At 39.5% G+C, this 27165-nt stretch overlaps 1 protein-coding gene and 1 long non-coding RNA gene across 3 annotated transcripts in view; one reads left to right on the forward strand and one right to left on the reverse strand.

Moving 5' to 3' along the window:
* Positions 1-27165, reverse strand: part of LOC143481909 (uncharacterized) — a 68168-nt gene that overhangs the window by 10649 nt on the left and 30354 nt on the right. The window lies entirely within an intron of this gene.
* LOC143482192 (uncharacterized) lies at positions 31-25504 on the forward strand. 2 transcript variants are annotated; one of them, XR_013122159.1, is made up of 4 exons: positions 31-755; positions 883-1319; positions 1475-1533; positions 25303-25504. It is a non-coding gene; the product is annotated as an uncharacterized LOC143482192 (long non-coding RNA). The 2 variants fall into 2 exon arrangements; XR_013122158.1 differs by lacking the exon at positions 31-755 and having other exon boundaries at positions 770-1319.

The following is a 27165-nucleotide window of genomic DNA, read 5'->3' on the forward strand; positions in this document are numbered from 1 at the left end:
TATGAAATCAAAACTACGTCCATGCCGGATACGGACCGCGGTCCGCCAGTTGCCGACCCCTGGTGTAGTGTATCTAAAAAGTAAGGAAATAAGTTAGCCAACAACACTAGCGATTACACTCCCTTTCCCTTTTTTGTCATACTGATTTGTCTTTTAGTTACAAAGAAGCTAAGCTAAGGCGAACTAGCTAGCTAACCTAGGCTACAGCTAACGGACAAGCTGGTTTGAATTCGCGGTGTTGTCTCGCGCGATTGCCGTCAGGGCCGTTGTAGTAAAATGATGGTTAGCTTAGATGCTAACACTTTAACCGTAGGCCGTTGTAGTAAAATGGATAGCTAAGATTTAACTTTCAGAGATAGTTAGATTCTTGGAAACAACCAGTTATTAAACATTACTTCATTATTTATTTTACCTCAGTAGAGTTATAACTACATAACCTACCTGTGTTTCCCTGAAGAAGTCCGTCTGTTGTTCACCCACAGGTACAGGACTGCTGGACGCTCATTGGTCCTTTCCATTATACGTCAACATTCTAGAACGTCATGGCGAGTGTATTGACCCCCAGAAATTTGCCAGGACAAATGTATTAGAGAAGGATGATTATACATTGCTTAACTGTATTGTCCTATATTAATGAAACTCAATCAACATGAAATGGTCTCAGCTATGTAATTCTAAAGTGAATTTGACCTACCATCAACAGAGACTGAGTTACAAGGGGGTGCATTTTATGGCAGGTGCTTGGAAGCAACAAGGTAAATATAAAGCAAAGTTATTAATATACAGTGGTATTATAAATCACAATAAATCATACACATACTAGAAATCATCCCAAATGCATTTTTGAGAATAAGAGTGTGTATTGTCATAATTACACTAAAGGGCGTTCCTGCGAAAGACAGGCTGTAACGTGCAGCACTCTCCATCATGCACGTCAGCAGGATCGTGGTGGTGTCTTGGCTTTGAACGTGAGTGTACAGTAGACTACAGCAGTTGTTGTAACATTATAATTTTAATTTAAAAGTTCACAAGAACTTTATCCGTTTTTACACTTGAACCCAAATTATGATGATGAAGGTCAAGTGGCATTTGTCAAGATCTTTTAGTTACTTGTATTAAAGATTTTGTTGTCTAACAGTCAACCTTATTATTTAGCAATGCAGGCTTATCATTTTGATCGATCTAAACTGTCCTTAGTTTGCGGAGTGCATATTAAAGGAAATGGCTGTCAACACCCAAACCACTCAAGAGGCAGTCAATGAGCTGAGGCTGGGCATTGCCATGACTCACGCCAGATTCCTGGAGGAGTTGTCTTTGTGGTTGGTCACTGTAAATGGCATAAAATTTATGTCCTCTGAAATGCATGTTCTTTATTAAAATAATATACGTTTTATGCTAGTTAATTAGTCACATCCTGTATGGACATATGTTTGACATGTAAAAATGAGGAAATGTATTAATACTTTCATCTCAGACAATCTGAGCAACCTGTGCCATTACTGTGGAATGGAGGATCATGATCAAACAAACTGGGTAAGTGCAGCAACACATCTAAATACATTGATCTGCATGTACTATTGTTGAGATATTAGTACTACAAATATGAGATATTAGGCTATTAGTCGTACATAATGTCATAATATAGCATTTTCTCAGGGATCCTTTAAATCCTACAAACTACGAATTATACTCATTATGTTGGCTTGCGAAGCAGCCAACATACTGTTCTCCCTATTCTTCTTTTTATGTTGGCTTGCGAAGCAGCCAACATACTGTTCTCCCTATTCTTCTTTTTTATGTTGGCTTGCGAAGCAGCCAACATACTGTTCTCTCTATTCTTCTTATTATTATTATTCTATTCGAGTTTTCGGTAACTTTCACAGGTCGCAGTTTTTGAGCTAGAGCCTTGAAAATTGGCAGGATCACAGATCCCATATGGAAGAAGTGTGCTTGTGCTTTTGGGACATGTCGGACATACGGTGTCCTCAGGACAAGTCCTCAAAGTTGACTTTTTCCCATAGAGAATGAATGGCGGAATGTTCAGAACTGAACATTCCATAAGGGAAATCCCCACAGGCTCACACAACACACGCACGGAACCTCTTCTCTCCCTCAGTCCATGCAGCAGTATTAACTGTATAACTGAACAACCACTCAATTTTAACTAACCCACAACCAATTACCCCTCAACAGTAATTGCCCCATAACAGTAATTGCCCCACCACAAATAAATACCCCCTCAAAAAAAAAACAAAAAAAAAAAACAAGCTTTTACCTGGAACTACACAATAATCTTAATACACATCAACAACAATAACCCCAACAGGTCAATAACCCCTCAATATCAACTACCCCACAGCCAATTACCCCTCAGCAGTAATTGCCCCAAACAGCTAAGTTACCTCTTAACTTTAACAACCCCATTAAACGAATAGCCTTCAACAATATCAAATACATCAGCATTAACTACCCCAATGGCAATAGCCCCTCAACAGTAATTGCCCCACCACAGGTAATTGCCCCTCAACAACAAATACAACATCTAAACAAGCTTTTAACAGGAACTACACATAAATCTTTAAAGCTATCAACAACAATAACCCCAACAGGTCAATAACCCCTCAATGCCAACTACCCCACAGCCAATTGCCCTTCAACAGTAATTGCCCCACCACAGGTAAATACCCCCTCAACAAAACATTCCACATCTAAACAAGCTTTTAACAGGAACTACACAGTAATCTTAATACCCATCAACAACAATAACCCCAACAGGTCAATAACCCCTCAATATCAACTACCCCACAGCCAATTACCCCTCAGCAGTAATTGCCCCAATCTGCTAAACTACCTCTTAACTGCAACAACCCCATTAAACTAATAGCCTTCAACAATATTAAATACATCAGCATTAACTACCCCAATGGCAATAGCCCCTCAACAGTAATTGCCCCACTACAGGTAATTGCCCCTCAACAACAAATAAAACATCTAAACAAGCTTTTAACAGGAACTACACAGAAATCGTTAAAGCTATCAACAACAATAACCCCAACAGGTCAATAACCCCTCAATAACAACTACCCCACAGCCAATTGCCCCTCAGCAGTAATTGCCCCAAACAGCTAAGTTACCTCTTAACTTTAACAACCCCATTAAACGAATAGCCTTCAACAATATCAAATACATCTGCATTAACTACCCCAATGGCAATAGCCCCTCAACAGTAATTGCCCCACCACAGGTAATTGCCCCTCAACAACAAATACAACATCTAAACAAGCTTTTAATAGGAACTACACAGAAATCTTTAAAGCTATCAACAACAATAACCCCAACAGGTCAATAACCCCTCAATGTCAACTACCCCACAGCCAATTACCGCTCAACAGTAATTGCCCCACCACAGGTAAATACCCCCTCAACAAAACATTCCACATCTAAACAAGCTTTTAACAGGAACTACACAGAAATCGTTAAAGCTATCAACAACAATAACCCCAACCGGTCAATAACCCCTCAATGTCAACTACCCCACAGCCAATTACCCCTCAGCAGTAATTGCCCCAAACAGCTATATTACCTATTAACCGCAACAACACCATTAAACTAATAGCCTTCAACAATAACAAATACATCTGCATTAACTACCCCAATGGCAATAGCCCCTCAACAGTAATTGCCCCACCACAGGTAAATACCCCCTCAACAAAACATTCCACATCTAAACAAGCTTTTAACAGGAAGTACACAGTAATCTTAATACCCATCAACAACAATAACCGCAACAGGTCAATAACCCCTCAATGTCAACTACCCCACAGCCAATTACCCCTCAGCAGTAATTGACCCAAACAGCTAAATCACCTCTTAACATTAACAAACCCATTAAACTAACAGCCTTCAACAATATCCAATACATCTGCAATAACTACCCCAATGGCAATTTTACTACCCCACAACCAATTGCCCCTCAACAGTAATTGCCCCACCACAGGTAAATACCCCCTCAACAAAACATTCCACATCTAAACAAGCTTTTAACAGGAACTACACAGTAATCTTAATACCCATCAACAACAATAACCCCAACAGGTCAATAACCCCTCAATATCAACTACCCCACAGCCAATTACCCCTCAGCAGTAATTGCCCCAATCTGCTAAACTACCTCTTAACCGCAACAACACCATTAAACTAATAGCCTTCAACAATATCAAATACATCTGCATTAACTAACCCAATGGCAATAGCCCCTCAACAGTAATTGCCCCACCACAGGTAATTGCCCCTCAACAACAAATACAACATCTAAAAAAGCTTTTAACAGGAACTACACAGAAATCTTTAAAGCTATCAACAGCAATAACCCCAACAGGTCAATAAACCCTCAATGTCAACTACCCCACAGCCAATTACCCCTCAACAGTTATTGCCCCACCACAGGTAAATACCCCCTCAACAAAACATTCCACATCTAAACAAGCTTTTAACAGGAACTACACAGTAATCTTAATACCCATCAACAACAATAACCCCAACAGGTCAATAACCTTAACTACCCCACAGCCAATTACCCCTCAGCGGAAATTCCCCAAACAGCTATATTACCTATTAACCGCAACAACACCATTAAACGAATAGCCTTCAACAATATCAAATACATCTGCATTAACTAGCCCAATGGCAATAGCCCCTCAACAGTAATTGCCCCACCACAGGTAATTGCCCCTCAACAACAAATACAACATCTAAACAAGCTTTTAACAGGAACTACACAGAAATCTTTAAAGCTATCAACAACAATAACCCCAACAGGTCAATAACCCCTCAATGTCAACTACCCCACACCCAATTACCCCTCAACAGTTATTGCCCCACCACAGGTAAATACCCCCTCAACAAAACATTCCACATCTAAACAAGCTTTTAACAGGAGCTACACAGTAATCTTAATACCCATCAACAACAATAACCCCAACAGGTCAATAACCCCTCAATATCAACTACCCCACAGCCAATTACCCCTCAGCAGTAATTACCCCAACAGCTAAACTACCCCTCAACTGCAACTACCCCTTTAGCCAAATACATAAGCATCAACCACACCAGTCAATTTAGTAGCTGATGCCTAGTGCTACACTGATTATCATATTGATGCCATTTGTCTATCCTCCCCTTCTATCATTCCATTCATCCTTCCATCCTCCCATAAGAATGCATTGACTTAATCAATCCCTTAATTTTCAAGATATAGTGATCAAACTTGGTAAAATGACTCAGAAGCTGATCCCTAACACTACACTGAATATCATATTGATGTCATTTATCTATGCTCCCCTTCTATCATTTCCTTCATCCCTTCATCTTCCTATAGTAATGCATTGATTTCATAAATCCCTTAATTTTCAAGATATAGTGATCAAACTTTGTAAAATGAATCAGGAGCTGATGCCTTGCACTGCCCTGAATATCATATTGATGCCATTTGTCTATCCTCCCGTTCTATCATTTCATTTATCCCTCCATCTCATAGAAATGCAATGATTTAATCAATCCCTTAATTTTCAAGATATAGTGATCAAACTTGATAAAATGACTCAGGAGCTGATGCCTAGAACTGCACTGAATATCATAGTGATGCCATTTGTCCTCCCCTTCTATCATTTCATTCATCCCTCCATCCTCCTATAGGAATGCACTGATTTCATCAATCTCTTAATTTTCAAGACTTGGTGATCAGACTTGGTGAAATTACCCAAAAGCTGATCCCTAGCACTACACTGAATATCATTTAACAGTGATAACATTGAAACAACCTTTAACATCATTTAGCAGGTTGTCAACATTTAAACAGCCTTCAACATCATTTAGCAGGATATCAACATTAAAACAACCTTTAACATTAGGAGGTCAACAACATTCAAAACAACGTTTCAGCTGCTTTGCAAGCCAACATAAAGTTTGTTCACAAACTTTGCCTATCTAGTTATGTTGGCTTGACAAAGCCAACATTCTGTTCTCCCTATTCTTCTTATTTTTATTATGTTGGCTTGACAAAGCCAACATTCTGTTATCCGATTTCTTCTTTTTATTATTATTATTATTATTCTATTTCGATTTTCGGTCGTTTTCACAGGTCACAGTTTTTGAGCTAGAACCTTGAAATTTGGCATGTTCGCAGATCTCATTTGGAAGAAGTGTGCTTGTGCTTTTGGGACATATTGGACATACGGTGTCTGCAGGACAAGTCCTCAAAGTGGACATTTCCCCATAGGGAATGAATGGCGGAATGTTCAGAAATGTCCCCAGTTAGAGTGTGCTGTCATGAAAAATCATCAAAAATCTCCTGGATAAACAGCTGTAAATTCCTTCCACTTTCATCTAGAAGCTCCATTTAAATTTTAAATGGGAGAGAAACTTGTCCTTTTTGTTAAACCAAGATATCTAATCATTTGATCAATTACTTTTAGAGTTATGAGCATTTGTTTGGCATTAGACACAAAAAACTGCCCCATTAACTCCCATGTTAATTTCTCAACATCAGAATTGGATTTTCACAATTTGCCTCTATATTTAACTTGTCATAAATCAGACAATATTGGGTCAAACAACACACAAATTACATCAAAATGATCCGCCAGGGGTCCTCTCTCAGACAATATCTTCAGTTAAGCAATAAGTTAAACAGGTCCCGAACTACAACCGTTTGTTCGGAGGGTGCAAATCACATTCTAGAGTGGCAGAGACAGTGTCAGTTAAGGGATTTTTCACAATTTGCCTCTGTTTTTAACTTGTCATAAATCAGACAATATTGGGTCAAACAACACACAAATTACATCAAAATGATCAGCCAGGGGTCCTCTCTCATAGGATATTTTCGGTTAAGCGATAAGTTAAACAGGTCCCGAACTACAACCGTTTGTTCGGAGGGTGCAAATCACATTAAACAAGGCTTCTCAACTCAGACAAGCAGAGATAGTGACAGTTATTTTGAATGTCTCTCCCCCTCCCCCCACACACGCACGTCCACATACAAACATGTTCCTCATACCCACTCCACACAGACACACACAGCCTTCAACATCATTTAGCAGGATGTCAACATTTAAACAGCCTTTAACATCATTTAACATTGATAACATTAAAACAACCTTTAACATCATTTAGCAGGTTATCAACATTTAAACAGCCTTCAACATCATTTAGCAGGATGTCAACATTTAAACAACCTTTAACATCATTTAACATTGATAACATTAAAACAACCTTTAACATCATTTAGCAGGTTATCAACATTTAAACAGCCTTCAACATCATTTAGCAGGATGTCAACATTTAAACAACCTTTAACATCATTTAGCAGGTTATCAACATTTAAACAGCCTTCAACATCATTTAGCAGGATGTCAACATTCAAACAATCTTTAACATCATTTAACAGTGATAACATTAAAACAACCTTTAACATTATTTAGCAGGTTATCAACATTTAAACAACCTTTAACATTATTTAGCAGGTTATCAACATTTAAACAACCTTTAATATCATTTAGCAGATTATCAACATTTAAACAGCCTTCAACATCATTTAACAACAGCCTTTAACATAAGGTCAATGGAGCAGAGGTGCAGATGGAGCAGAGGGGCAGATGGGCAGCAGTGATAACATTTAAACAACCTTTAACATTATTTAACAGGTTTATCAACATTTAAACAACCTTTAACATTCTTTAGCAAGTTATCAACATTAAAACAACCTTTAACATCATTTAGCAGGTTATCAACATTTAAACAGCCTTCAACATCATTTAACAGTGATAACATTAAAACAGCCTTCAACATCATTTAGCAGGATGTCAACATTTAAACAACCTTTAACATCATTTAGCAGGTTATCAACATTTAAACAGCCTTCAACATCATTTAACAGTGATAACATTAAAACAACCTTTAACATCCTTTAACAAGTTATCAACATTTAAACAACCTTTAATATCATTTAGGAGATTATCAACATTTAAACAGCCTTCAACATCATTTAACAACAACCTTTAACATTAGGTCAATGGAGCAGATGGGGCAGATGGAGCAGAGGGGCAGATGGAGCAGAGGGGCAGATGGGGCAGAGGGGTGAAGGGGCAGAGGGGCTGATGGGGCAAAGGGGCAGATGGAGCAGGGGGGCAGATGGAGCAGAGGGGCAAATCGAGCAGAGGGGCAGATGGGCAGCAGTGATAACATTTAAACAACCTTTAACATTATTTAACAGGTTTATCAACATTTAAACAACCTTTAACATTCTTTAGCAAGTTATCAACATTAAAACAACCTTTAACATCATTTAGCAGGTTATCAACATTTAAACAGCCTTCATCATTATTTAGCAAGATGTCAACATTAAAACAACCTTTAACATTATTTAGCAGGTTATCAACATTTAAACAACCTTTAACATCATTTAGTAGGTGATCAACATTTAAACAACCTTTAACATGATTTAGCAGGTTATCAACATTTAAACAACCTTTAACATCATTTTAACATTAATAACATTAAAACAACCTTTAACATTAGGTCAACATTCAAAACAGCCTTTTTAGCTGCTTTGTCAAGCCAACATAAAGTTTGTTCCACGAACTTTGCCTTTCTAGTTATTATTATGTTGGCTTGACAAAGCCAACATTCTGTTCTCCCTATTCTTCTTTTTATTTTTATTATTATTATTCTATTCCAATTTTCGGTCGTTTTCACAGGTCACAATTTTTGAGCTAGAACCTTGAAATTTGGCATGTTCGCAGATCTCATTTGGAAGAAGTGTGCTTGTGCTTTTGGGACATATTGGACATACGGTGTCCGCAGGACAAGTCCTCAAAGTGGACATTTCCCCATAGGGAATGAATGGCGGAATGTTCAGAAATGTCCCCAGTTAGAGTGTGCTGTCATGAAAAATCATCAAAAATCTCGTGGATAAACAGCTGTAAATTCCTTCCACTTTCATCTAGAAGCTCCATTTAAATTTTAAATGGGAGAGAAACTTGTCCTTTCTGTTAAACCAAGATATCTAATCATTTGATCAATTACTTTTAGAGTTATGAGCATTTGTTTGGCATTAGACACAAAAAACTGCCCCATTAACTCCCATGTTAATTTCTCAACATCATAATTGGATTTTCACAATTTGCCTCTATATTTAACTTGTCATAAATCAGACAATATTGGGTCAAACAACACACAAATTACATCAAAATGATCCGCCAGGGGTCCTCTCTCATACAATATTTTTGTTTAAGCGATAAGTTAAACAGGTCCCGAACTACAACCGTTTGTTCGGAGGGTGCAAATCACATTCTAGAGTAGCAGAGACAGTGTGTCAGTTAAGGGATTTTTCACAATTTGCCTCTGTTTTTAACTTGTCATAAATCAGACAATATTGGGTCAAACAACACACAAATTACATCAAAATGATCAGCCAGGGGTCCTCTCTCATACAATATTTTCGGTTAAGCGATAAGTTAAACAGGTCCCAAACTACAACCGTTTGTTCGGAGGGTGCAAATCACATTAAACAAGGCTTGTCCACTCAGACAAGCAGAGATAGTGACAGTTATTTTGAATGTCTCTCCCCCTCCCCCCACACACGCACGTCCACATACAAACATGTTCCTCATACCCACTCCACAGACACACACAGCCTTCAACATCATTTAGCAGGATGTCAACATTTAAACAACCTTTAACATCATTTAACATTGATAACATTAAAACAACCCTTAACATCATTTAACATTGATAACATTAAAACAATCTTTAACATTATTTAGCAGGTTATCAACATTTAAACAACCTTTAACATCATTTAGCAGGTTTTCAACATTTAAACTGCCTTCAACATCATTTAGCAGGATGTCAACATTTAAACAACCTTTAACATCATTTAGCAGGTTATCAACATTTAAACAGCCTTCAACATCATTTAGCAGGATGTCAACATTCAAACAATCTTTAACATCATTTAACAGTGATAACATTAAAACAACCTTTAACATTATTTAGCAGGTTATCAACATTTAAACAACCTTTAACATTATTTAGCAGGTTATCAACATTTAAACAACCCTTAATATCATTTAGCAGATTATCAACATTTAAACAGCCTTCAACATCATTTAACAACAGCCTTTAACATTAGGTCAATGGAGCAGATGGAGCAGAGGTGCAGATGGAGCAGAGGGGCTGATGGGGCAAAGGGGCAGATGGAGCAGAGGGGCAGATGGGCAGCAGTGATAACATTTAAACAACCTTTAACATTATTTAACAGGTTTATCAACATTTAAACAACCTTTAACATTCTTTAGCAAGTTATCAACATTAAAACAACCTTTAACATCATTTAGCAGGTTATCAACATTTAAACAGCCTTCATCATCATTTAGCAAGATGTCAACATTAAAACAACCTTTAACATTATTTAGCAGGTTATCAACATTTAAACAACCTTTAACATCATTTAGCAGGTGATTAACATTTAAACAACCTTTAACATGATTTAGCAGGTTATCAACATTTAAACAACCTTTAACATCATTTTAACATTAATAACATTAAAACAACCTTTAACATTAGGTCAACATTCAAAACAGCCTTTTTAGCTGCTTTGTCAAGCCAACATAAAGTTTGTTCCACGAACTTTGCCTTTCTAGTTATTATTATTATTATTCCGCATCAAATTTCGACACTTTTCACAGGTCACAGTTTTTTAGCTAGAACCTTGAAATTTGGCAGGATCGCAGATCTCATACGGGAATAGTGTGCTTGTGCTTTTGGGACATATTGGACATACGGTGTCCGCAGGACAAGTCCTCAAAGTGGACTTTTCCCCATAGGGAATGAATGGCGGAATGTTCAGAAATGTCCCCAGTTAGTGTGTGCTGTCATGAAAAATCATCAAAAATCTCCTGGATAAACAGCTGTAAATTCCTTCAACTTTCATCTAGAAGCTCCATTTAAATTTTATATGGGAGAGAAACTTGTCCTTTCTGTTAATCCAAGATATCTAATCATTTGATCAATTACTTTTAGAGTTATGAGCATTTGTTTGGCATTAGACACAAAAAACTGCCCCATTAACTCCCATGTTAATTTCTCAACATCAGAATTGGATTTTCACAATTTGCCTCTATATTTAACTTGTCATAAATCAGACAATATTGGGTCAAACAACACACAAATTACATCAAAATGATCCGCCAGGGGTCCTCTCTCATACAATATCTTCAGTTAAGCAATAAGTTAAACAGGTCCCGAACTACAACCGTTTGTTCGGAGGGTGCAAATCACATTCTAGAGTGGCAGAGACAGTGTGCCAGTTAAGGGATTTTTCACAATTTGCCTCTGTATTTAACTTGTCATAAATCAGACAATATTGGGTCAAACAACACACAAATTAGATCAAAATGATCAGCCAGGGGTCCTCTCTCATACGATATTTTCGGTTTAGCGATAAGTTAAACAGGTCCCGAACTACAACCGTTTGTTCGGAGGGTGCAAATCACATTAAACAAGGCCTGTCCACTCAGACAAGCAGAGATAGTGACAGTTATTTTGAATGTCTCTCCCCCTCCCCCCACACACGCACGTCCACATACAAACATGTTCCTCATACCCATTCCACAGACACACACAGCCTTCAACATCATTTAGCAGGATGTCAACATTTAAACAACCTTTAACATCATTTAACATTGATAACATTAAAACAACCTTTAACATTATTTAACATTGATAACATTAAAACAACCTTTAACATTATTTAGCAGGATATCAACATTTAAACAACCTTTAACATCATTTAGCAGGTTATCAACATTTAAACAACCTTCAACATCATTTAGCAGGATGTCAACATTTAAACAACCTTTAACATCATTTAGCAGGTTATCAACATTTAAACAGCCTTCAACATCATTTAACAGTGATAACATTAAAACAACCTTTAACATCCTTTAACAAGTTATCAACATTTAAACAACCTTTAATATCATTTAGGAGATTATCAACATTTAAACAGCCTTCAACATCATTTAACAACAACCTTTAACATTAGGTCAATGGAGCAGATGGGGCAGATGGAGCAGAGGGGCAGATGGGGCAGAGGGGTGAAGGGGCAGAGGGGCTGATGGGGCAAAGGGGCAGATGGAGCAGATGGGGCAGGGGGGCAGATGGAGCAGAGGGGCAAATGGAGCAGAGGGGCAGATGGGCAGCAGTGATAACATTTAAACAACCTTTAACATTATTTAACAGGTTTATCAACATTTAAACAACCTTTAACATTATTTAGCAAGTTATCAACATTAAAACAACCTTTAACATCATTTAGCAGGTTATCAACATTTAAACAGCCTTCATCATCATTTAGCAAGATGTCAACATTAAAACAACCTTTAACATTATTTAGCAGGTTATCAACATTTAAACAACCTTTAACATCATTTAGCAGGTGATCAACATTTAAACAACCTTTAACATGATTTAGCAGGTTATCAACATTTAAACAACCTTTAACATCATTTTAACATTAATAACATTAAAACAACCTTTAACATTAGGTCAACATTCAAAACAGCATTTTTAGCTGCTTTGTCAAGCCAACATAAAGTTTGTTCCACGAACTTTGCCTTTCTAGTTATTATTATTATTATTCCGCATCAAATTTCGACACTTTTCACAGGTCACAGTTTTTTAGCTAGAACCTTGAAATTTGGCAGGATCGCAGATCTCATACGGGAATAGTGTGCTTGTGCTTTTGGGACATATTGGACATACGGTGTCCGCAGGACAAGTCCTCAAAGTGGACTTTTCCCCATAGGGAATGAATGGCGGAATGTTCAGAAATGTCCCCAGTTAGAGTGTGCTGTCATGAAAAATCATCAAAAATCTCCTGGATAAACAGCTGTAAATTCCTTCCACTTTCATCTAGAAACTCCATTTAAATTTTAAATGGGAGAGAAACTTGTCCTTTCTGTTAAACCAAGATATCTAATCATTTGATCAATTACTTTTAGAGTTATGAGCATTTGTTTGGCATTAGACACAAAAAACGGCCCCATTAACTCCCATGTTAATTTCTCAACATCAGAATTGGATTTTCACAATTTGCCTCTATATTTAACTTGTCATAAATCAGACAATATTGGGTCAAACAACACACAAATTACATCAAAATGATCCGCCAGGGGTCCTCTCTCAGACAATATCTTCAGTTAAGCAATAAGTTAAACAGGTACCGAACTACAACCGTTTGTTCGGAGGGTGCAAATCACATTCTAGAGTGGCAGAGACAGTGTCAGTTAAGGGATTTTTCACAATTTGCCTCTGTTTTTAACTTGTCATAAATCAGACAATATTGGGTCAAACAACACACAAATTACATCAAAATGATCAGCCAGGGGTCCTCTCTCATACAATATTTTCAGTTAAGCGATAAGTTAAACAGGTCCCGAACTACAACCGTTTGTTCGGAGGGTGCAAATCACATTAAACAAGGCTTCTCAACTCAGACAAGCAGAGATAGTGACAGTTATTTTGAATGTCTCTCCCCCTCCCCCCACACACGCACGTCCACATACAAACATGTTCCTCATACCCACTCCACACAGACACACACAGCCTTCAACATCATTTAGCAGGATGTCAACATTTAAACAGCCTTTAACATCATTTAACATTGATAACATTAAAACAACCTTTAACATCATTTAGCAGGTTATCAACATTTAAACAGCCTTCAACATCATTTAGCAGGATGTCAACATTCAAACAATCTTTAACATCATTTAACAGTGATAACATTAAAACAACCTTTAACATTATTTAGCAGGTTATCAACATTTAAACAACCTTTACCATCCTTTAACAAGTTATCAACATTTACACAACCTTTAATATCATTTAGCAGATTATCAACATTTAAACAGCCTTCAACATCATTTAACAACAGCCTTTAACATTAGGTCAATGGAGCAGATGGAGCAGAGGTGCAGATGGGGCAGATAGAGCAGAGGGGCAGATGGAGCAGAGGGGCTGATGGGCAGCAGTGATAACATTTAAACAACCTTTAACATTATTTAACAGGTTTATCAACATTTAAACAACCTTTAACATTCTTTAGCAGGTTATCAACATTTAAACAGCCTTCATCATCATTTAGCAAGATGTCAACATTTAAACAACCTTTAACATTATTTAGCAGGTTATCAACATTTAAACAACCTTTAACATTATTTAGCAGGTTATCAACATTTAAACAACCTTTAACATCATTTTAACATTAATAACAAAACAACCTTTAACATTAGGTCATCAACATTCAAAACAGCCTTTTTAGCTGCTTTGTCAAGCCAACATAAAGTTTGTTCACGAACTTTGCCTTTCTAGTATTATATTGTACTTCTTCCATTCAGATTTTCGGTCATTTTCACAGGTCACAGTTTTTGAGCTAGAACCTTGAAAATTTGCAGGTTCGCAGATCTCATTGGTAAGAAGTGTGCTTGTGCTTTTGGGACATGTGGGACATACGGTGTCCTCAGGACAAGTCCTCAAAGTGGACATTACCCCCATAGGGAGTGAATGGCGGCCTGTTCAGAAATGTCCCCAGTTAGAGTGTGCTGTCATGAAAAATCATCAAAAATCTCCTGGATAAACTGCTGTAAAATCCTGAAACGTTCACCTAGAAGCTCCATTTAAATTTTAAATGGGAGAGAAACTTGTCCTCTCTGGCACGCCGAGATATCTAATCATTTGATGAATTAGTTTTAGAGTTATGAGCATTTGTTTGGCACCAGACACAGAAAATTGCCCCATTGGCCCCCATATAAATGTATGAGAATCAGAATCAGCTTTGTTGAGATTTTTGTGTGTTTTTAACTTGCCATAAATCAGTCATTTTAGGGTCAAACCACACCAAAATATATCAAAATCATCAGCAAGGGGTCCTCTCTCACACAATCTCTTCGGTGAAGCGATAAGTTAAATGGGTCCCGAACTACGACCGTTTGTTCGGAGGGTGCAAATCACATAAAACAAGGCTTCCCCACACAGAGTGGCAGTTATTTTTGAATGTCTCTCCCCCTCCCCCACACACGCACGCGCACACATCTGCATCTCTCTCATACCCACTCCACACAGTCAAACACATATACACCACACAGACACACACACATACATACATGCAGATGGGGCAGATGGAGTAGAGGGGGCAGATGGAGCAGAGGGGGCAGATGGAGCAGAGGGGGCAGATGAGGGTGAGGGGCAAATGGGGCAGATAGAGCAGATGGAGCAGAGGGGGAGATGGAGCAGAGGGGCGAAGGGGCAGATGGAGCAGAGGGGCAGATGGAGCAGAGGGGCAGATGGAGCAGAGGGGCTGATGGGGCAAAGGGGCAGATGGAGCCGAGGGGCAGAAGGAGCCGAGGGGCGAAGGGGCAGATGGAGCAGAGGGGGCAGATAGAGCAGAGGGGTGAAGGGGCAGAGGGGCTGATGGGGCAGGGGGGCAGATGGAGCAGAGGGGGCAGATAGAGCAGAGGGGTGAAGGGGCAGAGGGGCTGATGGGGCAGAGGGGCAGATGGGGCAGGGGGGCAGATGGAGCAGAGGGGCAGATGGGCAGCAGTGATAACATTTAAACAACCTTTAACATTATTTAACAGGTTTATCAACATTTAAACAACCTTTAACATTCTTTAGCAAGTTATCAACATTTAAACCTTTAACATCATTTAGCACATAATCAACATTTAAACAACCTTCAACATCATTTAGCAGGATGTCAACATTTAACCCTCCTGTCGTGTTCGGGTCAAATCTGACCGATTTACAACTTAAACCACTCATAAATATTGTGTTTTACATCTGATTGCTGCAAGGCCTTATGCCATCCTCCACACTATGCACAGGAACATATAAAAGTGATGATCATCTTTTTCATTGGATTTTGAGTGTTTTAAACCAACGTTTTACATCTGTGTTGTTGCCGGTCAAGCGTGACCATCACAGGAAGTGAATGGGTATTCAGAATATATTCATCTATGAGACAGAAAACATCCCCATACACACTCACACACACACACCTACACACACACACCTACACACACACACCTACACACACACACCTACACACACACACTCACACCTACACACACAGACACACACACACACACCCACAGACACACACCTACACACACACACACACTCGCTCTCTCACACACACACACGCACACCTATACAGACACCTAAACACACACACACACACACACCTACACACACACACACACACACCTATACACACAGACACTCACTCGCTCACTCACTCACTCGCTCACTCACTCACTCGCTCACACACACACACCTACACACACACAGACACACACACAGACACACACATATACACACACACCTACACACACAGACACACACACACGTTATGCCTATGTTTGCAAGGCCCCTCTGATCTGAGTGTGACATGCCACTCATGTGCATGAATTCACACACACACACACACAGACACACACACAGACACACATACACACACACCTACAGACACAGACACACACACATGTTATGCCTATGTTTGCAAGGCACACTCTGATCTGAGTGTGATGAATTCACACACACACACACACACACCTACAGACACAGACACACACACATGTTATGCCTATGTTTGCAAGGCACACTCTGATCTGAGTGTGATGAATTCACACACGCACACACACACACTCACTCACTCACTCACTCACACACCTACACACACACCTAAACAGACACACACACACCTAAACACACACAGACACACACACACTCACTCACTCACACACACACACACCTACACACACAGACACACATACACACACACCTACAGACACAGACACACACACATGTTATGCCTATGTTTGCAAGGCACACTCTGATCTGAGTGTGACATGCCACTCATGTGCATGAATTCACATGCGCGCATGCACACACACACAGACACACACACACACTCTCACTCACTCACACACCTACACACACACACACACACACACACACACACACACACACCTAAACACACACACACACACACACACACACGCACACACACACACTCACACACACACACCTACACACACACCTACACACACACCTACACACACAGACACACACACACACAGACACACACAGACACACACACACACAGACACACACACAGACACACACACAGACACACCTACACACACACACACGTTATGCCTATGTTTGCAAGGTGGTGAAAATTTTTTTTGTGTGTTAAAACAGACCGGTCTCTGAAGACCGGGAACACTAAAGTAAAAAACGTGAGGTCAACAAAACCGAAGGGTTAAACAACCTTTAACATCATTTAACATTGATAACATTAAAACAACCTTCAACATCATTTAGCAGGTTATCAATATTTAAACAGCCTTCATCATCATTTAGCAAGATGTCAACATTAAAACAACCTTTAACATTATTTAGCAGGTTATCAACATTTAAACAACCTTTAACATTATTTAGCAGGTTATCAACATTTAAACAACCTTTAACATCATTTTAACATTAATAACCTTAAAACAACCTTTAACATTAGGTCATCAACATTCAAAACAGCCTTTTAGCTGCTTTGTCAAGCCAACATAAAGTTTGTTCACGAACTTTGCCTTTCTAGTCTTATTATTATTATTCTATTCCACTTTTCGGTAACTTTCACAGGTCGCAGTTTTTGAGCTAGAACCTTGAAAATTGGCAGGATCACAGATCCCATATGGAAGAAGTGTGCTTGTGCTTTTGGGACATGTCGGACATACGGTGTCCTCAGGACAAGTCCTCAAAGTTGACTTTTTCCCATAGAGAATGAATGGCGGAATGTTCAGAAATGTCCCCAGTTAGTGTGCTGTCATGAAAAATCTCCTGGATAAACAGCTGTAAATTCCTTCCACTTTCATCTAGAAGCTCCATTTAAATTTTAAATGAGAGAGATATTTGTCCTTTCTGGCACGCCAAAATATCTAATCATTTTATTAATTACTTTTAGAGTTATGAGCATTTGTTTGGCACTAGACACAGAAAACTGCCCCATTAACTCCCATGTTAATTTCTCAAAATCAGAACTGTCTTTTTCACAATTTGCCTCTGTGTTTAACTTGTCATAAATCAGACAATATTGGGTCAAACAACACATAAATTACACCAAAATGATCAGCCAGGGGTCCTCTCTCATACAATATCTTCGGTTAAGCGATACGTTAAATAGAGCCCGAACTACGACCGTTTGTTCGGAGGGTGCAAATCACATTAAACAAGGCGTCTACAGTGGCAGAGACCGTGTTTCAGTTAAGGGATTTTTCACAATTTGCCTGTTTTTAACTTGTCATAAATCAGAAAATATTGGGTCAAACAACACACAAATTACACCAAAATGATCAGCCAGGGGTCCTCTCTCATACAATATCTTCGGTTAAGCGATACGTTAAATAGAGCCCGAACTACGACCGTTTGTTCGGAGGGTGCAAATCACATTAAACAAGGCGTCTACAGTGGCAGAGACCGTGTTTCAGTTAAGGGATTTTTCACAATTTGCCTGTTTTTAACTTGTCATAAATCAGAAAATATTGGGTCAAACAATACACAAATTACAGCAAAATGATCAGCCAGGGGTCCTCTCTCATACAATATCTTCGGTTAAACGATACGTTAAATAGAGCCCGAACTACGACCGTTTGTTCGGAGGGTGCAAATCACATTAAACGAGGCTCCTCCACTCAGAGTGGTGTCAGTTATGTTGAATGTCTCTCCCCCTCCCCCCACACACGTACGCACACACACATGCATCTCTCTCATACCCACTACACACAGACACACACAGATGGAGCAGAGGAACAGATGGGGAAGATGGAGCAGAGGGGCAGATGGGGCAGGTAGAGCAGCAGGGCAGGTAGAGCAGCGGGGCAGATGGAGCAGACGGGCAGATGGGGCAGATAAAGCAGATGGGGCAGAAGGGCAGATGGATCAGAGGGGCAGATAGAGCAGATGGAGCACACACGCACGGAACCTCTTCTCTCCCTCAGTCCCTGTAGCAGTATTAACTGTATAACTGAACAACCACTCAATTTTAACTAACCCACAACCAATTACCCCTCAACAGTAATTGCCCCACCACAGGTAAGTACCCCCTCAACAAAACATTCCACATCTAAACAAGCTTTTAACAGGAACTACACAGTAATCTTTATACCCATCAACAACAATAACCCCAACAGGTCAATAACCCCTCAATATCAACTACCCCACAGCCAATTACCCCTCAGCAGTAATTGCCCCAAACAGCTATATTACCTATTAACCGCAACAACACCATTAAACAAATAGCCTTCAACAATATCAAATACATCTGCATTAACTACCCCAATGGCAATAGCCCCTCAACAGTAATTGCCCCACCACAGGTAATTGCCCCTCAACAACAAATACAACATCTAAACAAGCTTTTAACAGGAACTACACAGAAATCTTTAAAGCTATCAACAACAATAACCCCAACAGGTCAATAACCCCTCAATGTCAACTACCCCACACCCAATTACCCCTCAACAGTAATTGCCCCACCACAGGTAAATACCCCCTCAACAAAAAAATCCACATCTTAACAAGCTTTTAACAGGAACTACACAGTAATCTTAATAGCCATCAACAACAATAACCCCAACAGGTCAATAACCCCTAAATGTCAACTACCCCACAGCCAATTACCCCTCAGCAGTAACTGCCCCAAACAGCTAAATTACCTCTTAACATCAAGAACCCCATTAAACAAATAGCCTTCAACAATATCAAATACATCAGCATTAAGTACCCCAATGCCAATAGCCCCTCAACAGTAATTGCCCCACCAAAGGTAAATACCCCCTCAACAAAACATTCCACATCTAAACAAGCTTTTAACAGGAACTACACAGTAATCTTAATATCCATCAACAACAATAACCCCAACAGGTCAATAACCCCTCAATATCAATTACCCCACAGCCAATTACCCCTCAGCAATAATTACCCCAACAGCTAAACTACCCCTCAACTGCAACTACCCCTTTAGCCAAATACATCAGCATCAACCACACCAGTCAATTTAGTAGCTGATGCCTAGTGCTACACTGATTATCATATTGATGCCATTTGTCTATCCTCCCGTTCTATCATTTCATTCATCCCTCCATCCTCCCATATGGACCCATTGATTTCATAACTCCGTTAATTTTCAAGATATAGTGATCAAACTTTGTAAAATGACTCAGGAGCTGATGCCTTGCACTGCACTGAATATCATATTGATGCCATTTGTCTATCCTCCCCTTCTATCATTTCATTCATCCTTCCATCCTCCCATAAGAATGCATTGACTTCATAACTCCTTTAATTTTCAAGATATCGTGATCAAACTTGGTAAAATGACTCAGGAGCTGATGCCTTGCACTGCACTGAATATCATATTGATGCCATTTGTCTATCCTCCCATTCTATCATTTCATTCATCCCTCCATCCTCCCATATGGTCCCATTGATTTCATAACTCCTTTAATTTTCAAGATATCGTGATCAAACTTGGTAAAATGAATCAGGAGCTGATGCCTTGCACTACCCTGAAAAGTATATTGATGGCATTTGTCGATCCTCCCCTTCTATCATTTCATCTATCCCTCCATCTCATCAATCTCTTAATTTTCAAGACTTGGTGATCAGACTTGGTGAAATTACCCAAAAGCTGATCCCTAGCACTACACTGAATATCATTTAACAGTGATAACATTGAAACAACCTTTAACATCATTTAGCAGGTTGTCAACATTTAAACAGCCTTCAACATCAATTAGCAGGATATCAACATTAAAACAACCTTTAACATTAGGAGGTCAACAACATTCAAAACAACGTTTCAGCTGCTTTGCAAGCCAACATAAAGTTTGTTCACAAACTTTGCCTATCTAGTTCTTATTATTATTATTCTATTCCACTTTTCGGTAACTTTCACAGGTCGCAGTTTTTGAGCTAGAACCTTGAAAATTGGCAGGTTCACAGATCCCATATGGAAGAAGTGTGCTTGTGCTTTTGGGACATGTCGGACATACGGTGTCCTCAGGACAAGTCCTCAAAGTTGACTTTTTCCCATAGAGAATGAATGGCGGAATGTTCAGAAATGTCCCCAGTTAGTGTGCTGTCATGAAAAATCTCCTGGATAAACAGCTGTAAATTTCTTCCACTTTCATCTAGAAGCTCCATTTAAATTTTAAATGAGAGAGATATTTGTCCTTTCTGGCAAGCCAAAATATCTAATCATTTTATTAATTACTTTTAGAGTTATGAGCATTTGTTTGGCACTAGACACAGAAAACTGCCCCATTAACTCCCATGTTAATTTCTCAAAATCAGAACTGTCTTTTTCACAATTTGCCTCTGTGTTTAACTTGTCATAAATCAGACAATATTGGGTCAAACAACACATAAATTACACCAAAATGATCAGCCAGGGGTCCTCTCTCATACAATATCTTCGGTTAAGCGATACGTTAAATAGAGCCCGAACTACGACCGTTTGTTCGGAGGGTGCAAATCACATTAAACAAGGCGTCTACAGTGGCAGAGACCGTGTTTCAGTTAAGGGATTTTTCACAATTTGCCTGTTTTTAACTTGTCATAAATCAGAAAATATTGGGTCAAACAATACACAAATTACAGCAAAATGATCAGCCAGGGGTCCTCTCTCATACAATATCTTCGGTTAAACGATACGTTAAATAGAGCCCGAACTACGACCGTTTGTTCGGAGGGTGCAAATCACATTAAACGAGGCTCCTCCACTCAGAGTGGTGTCAGTTATGTTGAATGTGTCTCCCCCTCCCCCCACACACGCACACACACACACATGCATCTCTCTCATACCCACTCCACACAGACACACACAGATGGAGCAGAGGAACAGATGGGGAAGATGGAGCAGAGGGGCAGATGGGGCAGGTAGAGCAGCAGGGCAGGTAGAGCAGCGGGGCAGATGGAGCAGACGGGCAGATGGGGCAGATAAAGCAGATGGGGCAGAAGGGCAGATGGATCAGAGGGGCAGATAGAGCAGATGGAGCACACACGCACGGAACCTCTTCTCTCCCTCAGTCCCTGCAGCAGTATTAACTGTATAACTGAACAACCACTCAATTTTAACTAACCCACAACCAATTACCCCTCAACAGTAATTGCCCCACCACAGGTAAGTACCCCCTCAACAAAACATTCCACATCTAAACAAGCTTTTAACAGGAACTACACAGTAATCTTTATACCCATCAACAACAATAACCCCAACAGGTCAATAACCCCTCAATATCAACTACCCCACAGCCAATTACCCCTCAGCAGTAATTGCCCCAAACAGCTATATTACCTATTAACCGCAACAACACCATTAAACAAATAGCCTTCAACAATATCAAATACATCTGCATTAACTACCCCAATGGCAATAGCCCCTCAACAGTAATTGCCCCACCACAGGTAATTGCCCCTCAACAACAAATACAACATCTAAACAAGCTTTTAACAGGAACTACACAGAAATCTTTAAAGCTATCAACAACAATAACCCCAACAGGTCAAGAACCCCTCAATGTCAACTACCCCACACCCAATTACCCCTCAACAGTAATTGCCCCACCACAGGTAAATACCCCCTCAACAAAAAAATCCACATCTTAACAAGCTTTTAACAGGAACTACACAGTAATCTTAATAGCCATCAACAACAATAACCCCAACAGGTCAATAACCCCTAAATGTCAACTACCCCACAGCCAATTACCCCTCAGCAGTAACTGCCCCAAACAGCTAAATTACCTCTTAACATCAAGAACCCCATTAAACGAATAGCCTTCAACAATATCAAATACATCAGCATTAAGTACCCCAATGCCAATAGCCCCTCAACAGTAATTGCCCCACCAAAGGTAAATACCCCCTCAACAAAACATTCCACATCTAAACAAGCTTTTAACAGGAACTACACAGTAATCTTAATATCCATCAACAACAATAACCCCAACAGGTCAATAACCCCTCAATATCAATTACCCCACAGCCAATTACCCCTCAGCAATAATTACCCCAACAGCTAAACTACCCCTCAACTGCAACTACCCCTTTAGCCAAATACATCAGCATCAACCACACCAGTCAATTTAGTAGCTGATGCCTAGTGCTACACTGATTATCATATTGATGCCATTTGTCTATCCTCCCGTTCTATCATTTCATTCATCCCTCCATCCTCCCATATGGACCCATTGATTTCATAACTCCGTTAATTTTCAAGACTTAATGATCAGACTTGGTGAACTGACTCAATAGCTGATCCCTAGCACTGCACTGAATATCATATTGATGCCATTTGTCTATCCTCCCCTTCTATCATTTCATTCATCCTTCCATCCTCCCATAAGAATGCATTGACTTAATCAATTTCTTAATTTTCAAGATATAGTGATCAAACTTTGTAAAATGACTCAGGAGCTGATGCCTTGCACTGCACTGAATATCATATTGATGCCATTTGTCTATCCTCCCATTCTATCATTTCATTCATCCCTCCATCCTCCCATATGGACCCATTGATTTCATAACTCCTTTAATTTTCAAGATATCGTGATCAAACTTGGTAAAATGACTCAGGAGCTGATGCCTTGCACTGCACTGAATATCATATTGATGCCATTTGTCTATCCTCCCATTCTATCATTTCATTCATCCCTCCATCCTCCCATATGGTCCCATTGATTTCATAACTCCTTTAATTTTCAAGATATCGTGATCAAACTTGGTAAAATGAATCAGGAGCTGATGCCTTGCACTACCCTGAAAAGTATATTGATGGCATTTGTCGATCCTCCCCTTCTATCATTTCATCTATCCCTCCATCTCATCAATCTCTTAATTTTCAAGACTTGGTGATCAGACTTGGTGAAATTACCCAAAAGCTGATCCCTAGCACTACACTGAATATCATTTAACAGTGATAACATTGAAACAACCTTTAACATCATTTAGCAGGTTGTCAACATTTAAACAGCCTTCAACATCAATTAGCAGGATATCAACATTAAAACAACCTTTAACATTAGGAGGTCAACAACATTCAAAACAACGTTTCAGCTGCTTTGCAAGCCAACATAAAGTTTGTTCACAAACTTTGCCTATCTAGTTTATAATTATGCTCAGTTATACTGTGAATTAGACCCATTTTCTCAAATTTCTGTCAGAGACCTTGGAACAGGCTGTTTTTTCTCAGTTTTATTAGTATTTTGAGAGGAACAAATTTCTTTAAGTCAACCATCTGTGGTACAGACCAGGGTATTCACCAGATAGTGCTGTATTGTCAATAACAAAACCTCCCCACAAAGCCAGGAAAAGGTTCTCATCTGTTCACATCCTACTAGATTGGTCTACTGTTTTTGATACTGTGAACTACATGTGAATTTCATCACTTTCTTGTGATGCTTGGTTCTCATCCTATCTTCAGGGTTTATCTGGTCATGTAGCCTGGGATGGCTCACACACAACCTCACCTTCAAGTGTCATTGCTGGAGCTCCTCATGAGTTTGATCTTTTCTCTTGAAATGCTAAATCAATACGAGCAACATCAGTAAGCTCTAGTCATCTTTACACTTGACTACTGTAACTCACATTTTGCTGGCTTCTAGAAAGCATTCAAAATACTGCAGCTCATATTGTTTGTCAACATGTGATTCTTGTTGAAAACACCATGCTGGCTTCCTGTTCAAGTAAGGAAGGTCTAATTCTCACATTTTCATTTTCAAAAGGCTCATCCTTTCACGGCTTTGCATCCAGGCTTCTACCTCTAGGCCCTTGTAATACACACTCTTATTCCTGATTGCCCTCCCGTTATGACCCGTGCCCGTGACTACGACTCTGTTTATGGAATCCCCTTGAATAAATCTCGCTCTTCTCAGCGTTTGTGTCCGCCTCCCTGCTCTGCGTCAAGCAGAATGTTACACTCACCTTTTAGGCAGTTTAATATGCTAACTCTGACATGCAAATGAGTGCAGTAAATTCTCAATCATTTATTTTGTAACATCTTTGCACTTAACTTATCAATAGAGCACTGCATCAAATCTTTGGACTAAAAATGTAAAGCATGATAGTAATTTCTACATTTTAGATGGGCACCTTTCAGTTAGACCTGCTTTTCATTTGTTCCAGATATGCAGTGACAACTGTGAGAGATGGTACCACCATGACTGTGTCCAGAAGCCTCCAGTTGATAAAGATTATACATGTCCAGCTTGCAAATAAAATGCATTAATGGCTGGTTATTATTATGTATTATTATTGGTGATGTTTATTGTTTGTGATTTTAAATTATTGTTTTTGTTAAGTTACTGTTGTTGCTGTTATTATTGTTGTAAATACTTGGCCTAACCTTGCACTGTTGGTGTTTTTTTTTTCTTTTGTAAACTTCTTGCTTTAGGTTCTGCTGTTATTTATTTAACTGTAAAATAAAAAATATTACCAATTATTTCTATTATTTCTATAAATGTGCAGTAGCTCTCACTTTTTGTTTGAATGTTGTTGATTCTAGCTCAAAATCATTGTAGCCATATAGACACAACCAACCATCTTTACAGATGCAACACCATAACTTTAATTTAAAATGTATATGCATGTCAGTTAGAATATACAGAAAAATAATGTTATAATTATATCTCAGTATTAAATATAACAGGATGCACTGCTGTCAGGCCTCGTCAGTACATGATTTTTCTAACAGACTGAAACAAACACAGCACTCACATACAACACAGTATGTGTCGAACACAGGACATAACTATCCATGCCTTCATTGCAGCTGTTGTTGATGCTATCAATCAATCAAAACATTACTTAGCAAACTCTTTAATATGCCAACGTTTTGTAAAATCAAGGGCAAATAGTAACTGCCCACCCGTGGTAGATAGAGCAGCACAGTAATTCCAATGACGCGCCCACCGAACCGCGACGAAACAGCAGAGCATGTTAGTTCTCAGCGCACCGCACTCACCGATAATCAGACGCCAAAAGAAGCACCATACCCCGACGGTATTAAGCTGGTCCACCAAAGGAAGCCAGGCCCAACCACGATAACTTGCCACCGTTAGAGGTGCTGGGAAAACCGGATGACAGAAGGGAATCCGCACCCGTAACCACACCCCCGCTATTTATAATGCCAGGATTAACCTACCCCGCGACTCACACGGCTCCACCGCAATTTACAATAGGGAGGGAGTGGGGTTGCCCCAAAAATCTCACTCTGCCACATCAGGATGGGAAACGTTTTTTTGACGTCGCAGCGATGCAATGGCGATGAATATGACGCTCCCGCTTTAAATCGTAAATTAGATGTGCATATGATGTATATGCGACGTTCGAAAATGGAACGCGATGTTTTTACGATATACTGATGTAAATACGACGTCTCTGAGACGTACTTGTGCTGTCTGGGTTGAAGGTGCCCATCTACTCCTGTGGCCACCACTAATGAGTGCTGAAGGCTTTTCCATTTTACATAGCACTGCTTATGGGGAGTGTGTGTCTCATGTTCTGGGAACTTTCTATACATTTTTTGCCACTTAATGTCTGATAACGTAAGTCCATCCTTGCTGTTCAGTGCACTTTTTGATTGCCTTGTCTGCTCATGTGAGGACAGAAGGCATGAGATGCAGAACAGAGCCTTTGTGCTGTCACTGTGGATCAACCAGTCCCTCCTAATCTTCTCACGCCCTCTGGCCGACTTAACATATTGAAGATGGTCAGGGAATGCTTTGCCGTCCTTGTCTTTGGGTGCCACTTTGGTCAGGTGTACACTTTCACTAGCCAGTCTGCAAACTAGAGTCTCTCTCTGCTGAGCAGTTAGCTTGTCTGGCCACAGTCCTGGATCCTCTGACATCAACTCCTCTGCATTTCCCTCACTTGGTCCTTCCTTTTCTCTCTGCCCAACCTCCTCACTACTCTCAAACACATCTACAAGCATAGGAGAGGAATGTTGGAAAAAAGAAATTTAAATGTGAATAACTTAATGTTTAAACT

The sequence above is a fragment of the Brachyhypopomus gauderio genome, chromosome 18 (assembly GCF_052324685.1).
Source record: "Brachyhypopomus gauderio isolate BG-103 chromosome 18, BGAUD_0.2, whole genome shotgun sequence".
Taxonomy (NCBI): Eukaryota; Metazoa; Chordata; class Actinopteri; order Gymnotiformes; family Hypopomidae; genus Brachyhypopomus; species Brachyhypopomus gauderio.